The following is a 12705-nucleotide window of genomic DNA, read 5'->3' as shown; positions in this document are numbered from 1 at the left end:
CCAATATCCAGATAAGGCATGCTATATGATAACGGAGGTCGGGCCAGCAAGGGATAACCAATATCCAGAAACACAAACCAATATCCTTGAGCCAAAGGAATTCAGAGGATGATTCCATAATGCGATTGGGGCCCTAGTAAGAGATATATTGAACCCAGCAATCCCTAACTAGAAAGAGGTACCAGAGAAGAAAAAGGATGAACTATGGGATAAGCAGTTGAAGCTTAATTTTAGATTTCCGGAGAGAAAGCAAGAACTGGTAAAAAAATGCTTTCAAGATCATGGGAGAGTCATTCCGACGTTAGAGGTCGGAGCTCCACAAGAAGTATATCCAAAAGGGGTTAACTCCCTTCAACGAGTTTGGCAACATAACTCCTAGTCAATGGGAGGAGCTCGTGGCTCAGAAGACTTTACCGGAGGCATTGGAGCTTAGTGCCCGTAACACCGAGCTGGCGAAGAGGAACAAACACCACCATCATCTAGGCCTTGGTGGCTACTATGCCAAGGAAGAGCAGTTTAAGAATATGGATGAAGAGGCCGTAGCTTTTGGGAATATCGATGTGAAGAATTTGAAGGTACACTCAAGGAATTGGGTATATGCGAGGAGTACAGAATCATCCGGTAGTAATCTTAAATTTGATAAGCCAGAGACCCAAGAGGCAGTATCAAGGATACTGAAATATGCTGAAGACAAGGAGAAGGGCTCATTCAATCCTTCCAGAGAGAGGGACAAGCTTAGCCTTAGCTTAGGAAACAACGAGCACACAGGCCGCACCAGGGGGCTAGTGAAAAGGACGACCTAGAAGTACGGATTCGAAGAGGACAGGCACATGTACAAGAAACATGGCAGAGACCGGGAGGCTAATCTTGAGCTCCAAGTGAAGGCTCTAGTTGCGAAGGCGCTGGAGGAGCAAGGACTATCTATGGAGCCACGGACATTAATGGCACCACCAGGAGAACTAGCATTAGTTGGCAGCCCTCCAGAAGTTCCTAGCAGCCAAGGTTCCACTGCAGCCACAACCCTCGTCGATCGCATACAGGAACCAACTAGTTGCACCTTGATGTTTCTCAGCAACCGGCAGAACATTGTGATGGAGGTGGCAACGGGTGTGGCACATCCTCCCGGTGGCTTACACCACAATAATAAGATATCGCTGGACTAAACTAGGGTGGAGGTGCATACCATGAGCCCGAGTTCATGCAGTGGAGGATAGACTATGCAACTCCTGAGGGGTTGGTGTTACTCGAAGACGTAATGGGGCAGTTCATCCTCTAGCACAAATGGGATATTATATTGACTGCTTCTTCGCTGCCTCCCCCTCTCTCAAATTTGGAGCGAGTTGTTGAGGACGGGGAGATATTTTCACTATCTTGTGACCACCACATTCCTGAGATGCCAAATTCTTCCCCGCCTCCTAGCAAGCATGTGCCTGATAAGCCACAACCTTCTCCAGCTCGTACCAAGCAAGTGCATGATGAGATGCCACAGTCTTCTCAACAAGCGCAGCTGATACATGAACAACGAGTGCCTCCTAAAGAAGGTGATGCATAAGAAGATGAGGATGTGCCTGAATGGGAACTTCGAAAGAAGCATCCAATCATCATAAGGCCAATTTATGTTCCGATGAAAGACGTCTCGTCGGTGCACAATTGGTATGCCCATGACCAGTTCAAGCCTGAGAACCAAGTTAAAAAAGTCCCAACACAGGCTTCTGAGGAGGCCGTCACTAGCAAACTCCACCAAACAGCAAAGAAGTATCCAAATATTGTTGCCATCAAATGGTCAAAGGATTGCCCAAAAATATATGAAAGAGGCAAGCCCTTCCTACCAAACCTGGACATCCTGCGTCTACCACTTGGAATGAGAAGGTTCCATGATTGGTACTTGCGTGTTCTCCTAACGAGCATAGACCTCGTACAAGCATGCTTCCCCACCGACACATTTGGAAGCCCAGACGAGAAAATTATCTTTGACTTTAATGACATGCAGACATGCTTTCACCTCGGAGCAATGGAAATGAATCTAATTCACACGTGGTGCCTGTAAGTCCTTGCCCTCCCGATATGATATGAATGTAATCTTTGGATTTTGTTGTAACAAACCCACGTCGTGATTTGTAGAATGCAAGTGCACATTGTAAAACAAATGCCAAGTGTGAAAGTCGGGTATATAGACCCTCAAGCTATAGCACAAACAAATTTTAATTACCCTAGATAGTGAAAATTGGATGCTAAAGAGCTAGCTGCTAGAAAGACCCTTCGGGAGAAAGAGGACATCCGTGCAAAGAAACTAAGGCAAGAGTCCCTTAAGGTTTCAGCATACACTGCCCTGGCTTTTAAAATCTGCAACAACACTCTACTATATGGCTACCATACAACTTCGAGTAAGTTCAACTCTATACTTAAAGCTTTGTTCGATATATTTTATTCGATGCAAAAGAGCTTATCTAGTTCTATGATTAAATTCATGCAGCAACCACTGGATTTGTATAGGCGTCGATGTCGGGAGGAGCATGGCATGGGTCTTTGATTCAATAGATAGGGACCCAGTGACATACAAAGACTTCATATCGATTTTCAAGACGTATACATATCGACAATCCTCATTAGCTTATATGTTTGTATACATACTTGCAACGTTCACTTTTGGAAACTAACAAGTTGCATTTGCTAAAATAATTCGAACAGGGCATTCAGATTCTATGTCAATAAACATCACGGAAGGCATGATTCAGTAAGGAAGGAAAGGCTGGCTATAAAAACACTATGTGCGGTAAGTGTAACTTACTTTATTACTCAATTACATGGCTATCAAAAGCATTACTTAACATTTTCATATGCAAAACACACAGTGCGCCAAGTAGAAGCCTGGGAGTGTACATTGTGGATACTATGTATACTTTATGATGAGTAACACCGGTGCCTATAGAGACACCCCTTAAGGGTAAGTTTGAACCTCTTCACCCATAATATAAAAACTTCACACATGATATGAAATACTCAACCGAAACTTATTCTCTTGTAGTGGAAAGAAGAGAAAGAAATGAAAAGAGACCCATACAAGGATGACCAACTCTTAGAGCTCGTCGGTGACCTTTGCAACTTCATATTGGACCAGATTGTACAAGTCAAAGGCACCTACCATAACCGAGATTCTGACTTACGTAGAAATCCTCAGTACCAACACCTTCGTGAGACTAAAAGGCTAGCTCTAGGCCGTTGATAACAATGTGTATGGAATTTGACATTGGTCTTACCTTGTGGGACGGTTTGGTCTTGTGGAACGAATTAGACTTGTGAATTATGTCTATTTAATGATAGATTGTATATATTCTTGTGAATTGGACTTGTAATGGTAGTTTATATAATACTCTTGTGCTTGTGGTCAGATTTGAATTATATATGCATATATATATATATGTTCTAGTCGAATTTGAATTGTAAATTTGAATTTTTTTGGCGAAAAAATGTACTGTAGGGGCGGTTTTAGACTGAACCGCCCCTACAAATAGATATTATAGGGGCTGTTGGTACTACAGCCGTCCTTACAAATACATGATTTGTAGAGACGGTATGGTAGGGGCGGCTGACCGAGCCGCCTCTACAAAGCCTCACCAGCCGCCCCTAGAAACCATTCATGTAGTAGTGCTTGTCCATGGTAGACTAGTGGTTAGCTTGCTATGTTATGATTTGTGGTCTTGCATTGTTATACTCTTGTCATCTTACGAACTTTACAATATGTATTAGAATCATTTATATATGTGTTGGTAGTTTTGCCATACCAAGTCGGTTGGTTAGTATCTGAAGTCATGTTTCTTGGTTATGTGTTGATGTTCCTATTTTGACTTTCCATATCCCGACCGTTATCTTCATGTTTTAAAAAATTGATCAGTTTTCGATTTCCGGTGAATCTCATTTTCGTTCCGTTTGCAGCCTTCTTGATTTTGATTTAGTTTTTGTAATAAAATGTAAAAGTGGAAATGGGAGAGGGTTCATCCTAACCGACCCTGTTCATTTTCATCCCTAGGTGTGATGGCCTTGGTAGATGAATTTGTGTAGATGAAGAATTTTGAAATGATAGACAAAATTTGTGAGATGATGTAAGTGTTTTCATTCATTTAGTTATGAGTTCTCTGATCTGATGGCTTTGGGTTGTGTAAATAAATTGTATTATAAATTGATAGATCAAATGCATTGTAAGCAAACTGAGCGAGCTCAGCTAGTTGGGTTACTTGTAGAAGGAACCTGCCCATATTAATTTAACAACGTTGTTCTTTTAGTAGTAGACAACATGCTGGTCCATATTGTAAATTGTGTATACTGTATGAATTGTTACGCATTGTTTTATTTTCTCTGGCTACCGTAATGGTTTGTATACTGTTAATGGTGTCGGCATGCACTTTGCACCAATATCACTTTTTGTACTCCTCGCAAAAAAAATATCACTTTTTGTACCTTTAGAGATTTATCAAGTTGGCCAGCAAGAGCTTTCAACAATGTGCTTTTTCCACATCCAGGAGGTCCTAATAGAAGAGTCAATCTGCAAGGATATTGAGATAACTTTAGAGATTCTAGATATTATTATCCTTTAATTTCCAGATTTCAACAATGTATACCTTTAGAGATTTATCTACTATTATGAGCATTCTAGATATTATTATCCTTTAATTTCCAGAAAGAAAAAAAAGTGTAACTATTCTTGGTGTTGACGTACCTGCAGGGTTTGATGATTCCGCTCACATCTTCTAGGATGTTTATCTTTACTTTATCAGACTTCAGCCCAAATAACATGATGAAACCCTATGGACCAAGAAAGTCTAGTAAGCACATTTTTATTGTCTTCTAAATTTGGGAAGAATGCATGTTGCCCAAATTAGTTGCAGCTTTGGTAACCTCAACGATAGGCTAGGTGTTTCATTTACATAACCAGAGGTTTTGGAAATTAATGAGAAAGAATAATACAGGGTCAACTTTTGTGATTTTAGTATTAATTTCTGCCACATGATTCCTAGCTACCATCGTCTCAAAAAGTATTTTCCGCAAAGATATACAGCAGAAGGTTAATATGTTGGTTAATATTCTTTGATCCTAGATCTAATTGGTAAACCAAGTGTTTTGCCTTACTGAGTAAGCACCCTTGATGCTGTTCCACAGAGTTGGCAGGTGAGTAGCACTAGCACCACTGGAGTATCTGCATTCTGCTTCCACGCAAAGTTTCTCATACCTCACCTATATTGCCGGAGGCTTCACACCAACCCTACCAAAACGAATCACAATGCGAAAACAATCATGTAGAGCACCACGTAAGAGTACTAGCTGTAGCTATAATATAAACAAGTAAACAACTAGTAATATTGTAAGTAGATGTTATGCTACCGACAGGACACACGAGTAGAAAACTTGCCTTTCATTTCTTTCCTTTTGTCTCTGCAGGAACCAGAGGTTGTCATCGTCAAGCAACATGCTCTCGCGTGCTTCTTCGGCAGCTCCATTTGTGCTCTTCTGCTACCACTTCCAATTCCGTGTCGCTGGGGCCATCTTTGTTTGCAGCCCAAGATGAATTTTCATGCTGGGACGATAGACATGATGCGTGTCTTCCAGGGAATTCCATTTCAAGATTGGTCGTCTCTTGAACTAGCTTGGCATCACATACTTATAATCTGACCACCTGGATTGGGTCCCGACTCCCGGGAGATGCTCATACTTTTGTCAAATTATTTATTTAATTCATTAGTACTACACAATATAGCCGTTGACAGAATTCGCTTAATTAACAGTGGCTTGATATCAATATCGTTGACTTTGCTTGTGTATGAGCCAATTTTTTTACAATTTAGCCCTTTTTTTTAAAGTTTCTCACAAATAGACCCCTTGTGGAAAGAATTCCGAAAATGGACCCTTAGCTCGGCGCCATTGATGCTGGCGCCGAGGTAGGCGCTAGCGTCTTTGGCGCCGAGCTACTGGGAACGGTGGACTCCCTGGCAGGGAGCTCGGCGCCAGTCACTACGGCACCGAGCTCGGCGCCAGTCACTATAGCGCCGAGCTCGGCGCCAAGATCTACGGTGCCGAACTCGACGCCATAGTGACTGGCGCCGAGCTCCCAGCATTTAACCCCGGCCCGACCTTCCTGCCTGAGCGTTCTTCCTCTTCTTTCTCCTTCCTCTCGGGTTTTTTCTCTCCCCACTTCACCATACCTCACGAATCGGCATATTGGACCTTGAAAACCTTGATTTGATCCGTAGATCTTCGAGAGCAAGGTATCCTCGCTCCCCTCCTAGTTTTTTCGCATCGATTCGGTATATATTAGTCGGATTTTTCAACCTAAGAATCGTCATCACTTAGAGTTTCATTGTATCCCTCAATATATATATTATACAACCATTGGATGATACCAAGGCGTGGAAAAAGCTAGCAAACCTAGGCGCATGTAGTTATGTTATGGGTTCATTGTTGTGCATCAAATGGGAAACCCTAGGTTTAGGGTTTAATGTTAACTGCTTTGGGTTCTTAGAACGAAATTGGTTGTATTGCAGTTATGGTTCTTATTGACAATTATTTGTGATGTTTTGATTTATGTTTGTTAAATTATATCCATTTTGTTAGATGCAAGAAATGTTTCGGGAGGAGTTTTGGCGAAAACAGGGTCGTCCTCGAGAATTATACCCCGACGCGTCTAGCAAAGATGCCCTCGTCCCTCCCGACCTCCCTGTCCCTAACTGTGACTGTGGTTTCCCGGCCCATGTTTTTCAATCGAAACATCCAAACACTACGGCGCGTTGCTTCTACACATGCAGTCGTTTTAATGTAAGAAATTATTTTCACTATCCTTTTTCTTTATTTGTGTAAGTATGCTACTAATATTTTGTTGGAATCTCATTGTGTAGGACCATGAGAGGTGTTTTTTCTTTCAGTGGATCGACGGTGCAGACAAGTTTGATCCTAGGTACCTCCTTTTTGACGATTGGTTTAGAGGGAGACATCCACGTGAGCACTTCAAGCGGTGGGTTCCAACCCCCCTAACCCTCCACCAATGACGGCTAAGGAGAAGCACCTAGCCGCAGTTAGACGACTTGAGGAACCTCCTCTGTGCAATTGCGGAGATCGAGCTATGATAAACCCTGAGAATACGTTGGAGTTTGTGTGTCCAAACAAGCATGAAGTAAGTGCAAAGTGTATGTGTTCAAATCTTGAGCTATATGTGTTCATGTACTATGTCTCATTATTTAGATGTTTTCAATGGCGAAGTGTCGTTTCAAGGAATAGTTGTATGGTCCTAAGAACCAATGGCCGGAAGAACCGCGGAGGGTTAAGGAAAAGAAGAAAGAAAGGGTAATCTACAAAGCACCTCCTGTCATGTGCAATGTGGTGTTAAATCCAACTATGGCCTAGTTCCTTCGGAGCTTAGAATAGGCCATTATTGCGGCCATATGATTGAGTATGATGAGGTTCGTTATTTTTGTGGTAAACATGGAATCGTATTTTGTTTCTTTTGCTAAGACATATATGATATAATATTTTTTAACAGAGCACTAGAAAATGCAGGTGTGAATGTTATGATGGTCAAGCTAAGTTCTTGGATGAACTGAAGAAGAGGCAACTAATTGCACGGAAGAGGTGATATGGCCCTAACTACGTCAACCTATTCGTTAAACATCACAAAGAAAAGATGCGTGAGTTTGCTAGACAACGCGGTATTTGCAACTCAATCGATGTTGGGCTTAACAAATAGGGATTGGAGAGGCGGATGACATTAGAGGAGGAGAGGGCAAGGAATGAGGCAAGGGAGGAGACAAGAGTACAGATGCAGGTCTTGAACGAGCATGTTGCTATATTATGTGCCAGTGAGTGCTTGAAAGCCTTTTTTTCGTTGCCTGATTTTAAATGTAATATAATCACGTTGCTAACTGATTGCATTTTATACATGAAGGGATTGGTTGCAGTGAGGAACATGCCCTAGAGGTGGCTCGTGCAAGGTATGAGGAGAAGAAGTTAGATGAGCATAGATCGCGAGCTGGTCGCACCGTTCAATCATCGATTGTGTTGTCTGATAAGGGGGACGAGGATGAGGATGACACTGGCAGACTGAGTGAGCTCATTGCTCTAGCAGAGGCGGGCACACAGACGCAGGAGGCTGAGGATGACACTAGCAGACTGAGCGAGCTCATCGCTCTAGCAGAGACAGGCATGCAGGCGAAGGAGGCTGAGGACGACACTGGCAGACTGAGCGAGCTCATCGCTCTAGCAGAGGCGGGCTTACATGTGGAGGAGGATGACGATGCGTTCTTCACTCAGGCCGCAACGGCCACAGATGAAGCAGAGGCCACTTACTATAGGCGACAGGCAGGTCAGAGCAACGTAGGTGAGCCTAGTCATAGTAACAGGGTTGTGGTAGAGGATTGGTACTCAGATGATGAGTTGCTTACTCAATACGTTTCAGACTGAGAATTTGAAAGTGCATTTGCCCCTATGTCTACTGTCAGCACATTCTTCTAGTATTAATATGTTGTGTAATGTGGCATAGTATTGAACTTTTCATTATGTGGTTATTTTCATTATTTATGGTCTTAATATTCCGCTTAATGATACAGACGTATTGAAATGTGAACACTTGCTGCAAAAAAAACCTAATGATGTACGGCATTATATAAATTAACACACGAAACACATGAAATGGCATGTGACTACATGTACCGAACCTGGGTACAGAGTTTCCTTCGACTAAACCTAACATGTCTTAGGTAATTAAACCAAACAACAAACACATAGATGTGGTATGTGAAAAAGATAAAGTCATCCTAGTAGTGTGGCCACATAGCAAATTGTGTTGCACCTTCTCCATAGTAGCCTCCTGTTGTTGTTGTTGGTGGTGGCAGGGGTGACGGGGGAGGCCCCTTGTTGTTGTGGTTAGGGCAGGTGCAATATGGATCATTGTAGAGTGCCTCCTATGAATCAACACCATTGTTGTTGCCGTCCTGTCCGTCGTCCTTGTAACCGCTGCTAACTTCCCTTTCTAGATCGAAGATACGGTCCTGTAGGTAGTAGATGTACTCCGCATGCGGATAAATAGGTCGAGGATCGACCCACCTACTGAACCCACAGTTTTCTTCGGCCAAGGAAGACTACAATAAGTATGTCGTGTAAGTTATATACAAGAGAAACATATTGAAGAAACAAAAAGTAATAGCAATTACCCATGCTCACGGGCATTTGAAGAAATGACGACCTCCATCTATTCCCTCGGTGAACATCTGCACTAGGCAGTCCTCACCATGCATGCATTTTGGCCACTCTTCTTTCCTTTCATCGTATCCTCTTAGTGGTGCCTCTTTGGTGAAATCACTTTTGCTCTCAACTGGGAACCTCTCATAAAGAGCTTCCTCAAAGAAATCGAGACCAAGAGGACCCTCCCACCCCCAGGTAGTTCCCTTCCCCTTTCCTCTCCGTGCAACCCTATCTGGTAGAAGGTACTCGACAACATAGAAGCAGATTAGAGGGCACCTCATCCTATAGAAGTCGTCGTTGGCCCCACAAACATTGCTCAGCTGAAAAGGAAGTGTGTCCTCTCCACCGTACGGCTCCCACTCCACCTACAACATGTCCAAACAAGATGTTAGATGGTATACTAATCCTTTTCAAACCAGCATGGGAAATAAAAATTACTTACACTAGACGCCATCAGCGTGTCTAGCTCGTTGGTGAACTCAATGTACGCCCAGTCTAACCTCATGTACGAAACCCTGGCCTGGTCCCAAAGGTATGCCCACGTTGGCTGCCATCTTGGAGGCTAACCTTGGAACCACTCACGACGATCCAGAACCTCAGGACGACCAACTAGAAGATGAGCCCACATCCACAGCTGTAACAGGTACACGCATCCACCAAGTGACGGGTTTGACGAAGACCAACGACACCCCTCGCACAGCTACCGGTATAGAAAACACAAGACTATAGAGCCCCAGCTGTAGTGACCCGCCTGGTCCCAGTCACTGAGGTAGTGGATCCACATCCAGGACACACTGTAACCCGTGGCGTTACAGAAGAGAACATAGGCAAACAGGTGTAGGATCCATGCCCTGCAGTAGTACCCAACTGTCTCCTCATCTGCCTCCTCGGGGCACTATGCGAACTCTTCCCATAGCCAGGAGATGGGAACTCCAGAAGTGCGAGCCACTTGCTCGCCAAGCTCACGCCCAAGGAAGGCCTCCACTCGTGCTCTCTAGCCCTCTGACCTGCACTGCCCGGTGACTGGGTTGCCGTGAATCCTTAGGCCTAGCATCTTTTGATAGTCTTGGAGCATGACTGTCATCTCCCCAAAAGGTAGGTGGAAGCTGTGAGTCTCCGACCGCCACCTATATTTAAGACAAAGCAATATTAATTGTCAAAAAGTCAATCGCATGAACAAATGGCCATGAATGGAGGCAATGATTCAATTTAATACCTGTCAACCAGCGCAGTTATGGCCGCTGAGTTGAACTTAGGCAACCCACGACGAACCTGAAAAGAGATGACATACAGGCCAGCTCTTTGCAGGAAAGGAGTGTACCTATCGTCGTACCGTATGTCCAAGAACCCACTATGGGTTCTAGGACGAAGGAGCGGAAGGTCATGCATCGAATAAAACATAGTCTCCTGTTACTTCACGAACACATGTACGTTCACCAAATTTTGAACAAAACTTATAGATTATTACCTGCCCCAGCGCTATGAGACGTCCTCGGTGGGTCGCCTCGTACGTCGGGTCGAGCAGGTGAAATTGCTCCATCCTACAAAAAAGTGAATGAATTAGAATTTCAATATACAATGAAACATGAACTTACAAATATATAAGTAATTGACACCAATACAAGCACAAAAAGAGACATGCATAATTAATTAAATGAAGACGACAAATATAAAATAATAAAATGAACCAATAGTCGCACCTCACTAATCTGCCAATGGCAACTTCGTGGATTGTGGCCAAGTCTACTGCACTTGCCGCACTCGTACTGCTCGGGGTCAGTAACAAATGGAGTTCCTCTCCCACGCCTTGTTCTTCTAGGTATCTGATCCATAACCATCCAATACCTCGTCCTCTGCCTTGATCCACGCTTGTTCCAACGGTAAGCTGGATCCGCAATGTACTTCGGCCCATCATATGGAGGCCACTCTATAGGGTCCTGGAAAGGCACGAAGTGGGGGCTCCATGTGTGCACAAGCATGTCAACACTGAACTCATGAGGTATCCTCCTCTCAATATTATAGTTGCTATGCCTAGCTGCTGCCACCAAATGAGAACATAGAAAGTGGTACTGCCTTGGTTTACCACAAGTGCACTTGAAATCTTGGAGGACAACCACATGTATCCTTGACTCTCGGACCTCGCCGTCAGACATTGTACCGCCCCTATACTCGACCTGATAAGTCCCTATGGCATGGTCAAAGCATGCAACCTCATGTGTGCCAGCCCTTTCTCTTGCCTTCTCTAGGTGTGCCTTTGGTTTCGAAGCCCATATCTCTCCATCACTCCGCAACTGCAATGCATGGGCGTGTCTATCGTTAAACCAGGCAATAAGCTTATAGAAGGTGAATTGAACGATTGCATTCACGGGCATACCACGTATCCCCAATAGCAACTTATTGAATGACTCTGCCATGTTGCTACACTGAAACTCGTACCTCCATCCACCGGTGTCATGAGCTCTCGTCCATTTCTCCAAATCCCTCATCAAACCTGTGAGCCATTGTCTGCCTTCTGCATTTGATGTGGTTCTGACCTGCTCCAACTTTTCCTTAAAGTACTTGTCCTCAAGCTATCGAGCAGCCTCCTGGAACAGATCAAAGTTACCCTTGACACCATCCTTCCGGAGTAGATTCTTGGCAAGGTGTTGAGTACACCAATGATGGTGCAAAGGTGCATACCCCTCTATCTGCTCTTGCACGGCATTAAGTATGCCCTGATGCCTATCAGATATGACGCCAACCTCCCTGCCAGGCCCAACCACGTGTATCTAGACTAGCCTCAAGAACCATCCCCAACTGTCATTGTTCTCCTTCTCAACCAAAGCAAATGCCAAAGGAACCAACTTGTTGTTCGCGTCACAGGATATGGCTATAAGAAGTGTGCCCTGGTATTTGTCAATCAAGAACGTACCATCAATGGAGAAGACGGGATGACAGTGCCTAAAGGCCTCAACACACTGAGGGAAGCACCAAAGGCATGGAAGAATATCTGCCTCCCATCCTTCCATGCATTAGGTTTTGGGATGTACTCATAATGCATTCCTGGATTCACCGCTTTGATTGCATTGAAAAGAACTAGCAGCTACTCATACCCATCCTCCTAGTCCCCATATATCATCTTCCACGCTCGTTGCTTAGCCCTCCATGCTTTACCATAAGTTATCACATATCCTTCATACAATGCCTCAACGGTCCTGATAATTGTCCTCACCTTCATGTTGGGTTCTCCCTACAAAATTCCCATCAACCGCTTGGCAATGAGGGTAGATGTCAACTGCCGATGCCTCAGTGTTAGCTCATGGTCAGCACAATTGTGTGGCCCGACAACTTTTGTTATCTTCTATTTTCTGATTACCTGTTGCTTCCTTGCACAAACCCTCCATGGGCAGCGTTCCTTGTCACACACAACTGTGTAACGACGCTCCGCATATGAATGCAATACCCTGTAAGGCCTCTTTCGTATCACTGCAAAAGCCTACAACC

At 44.0% G+C, this 12705-nt stretch overlaps 1 pseudogene; it reads right to left on the bottom strand.

Annotated features, from left to right (window-relative positions):
• Window positions 1-5611, bottom strand: part of LOC136457084 (ABC transporter G family member 50-like) — a 74804-nt pseudogene extending 69193 nt beyond the window's left edge.
• Window positions 5612-12705: the final 7094 nt, after the last annotated feature.

This window comes from Miscanthus floridulus, chromosome 1 (genome assembly GCF_019320115.1).
Source record: "Miscanthus floridulus cultivar M001 chromosome 1, ASM1932011v1, whole genome shotgun sequence".
In the NCBI taxonomy this organism is placed as follows: domain Eukaryota; kingdom Viridiplantae; phylum Streptophyta; class Magnoliopsida; order Poales; family Poaceae; genus Miscanthus; species Miscanthus floridulus.
This window is presented reverse-complemented; position numbering and strand designations above follow the sequence as displayed.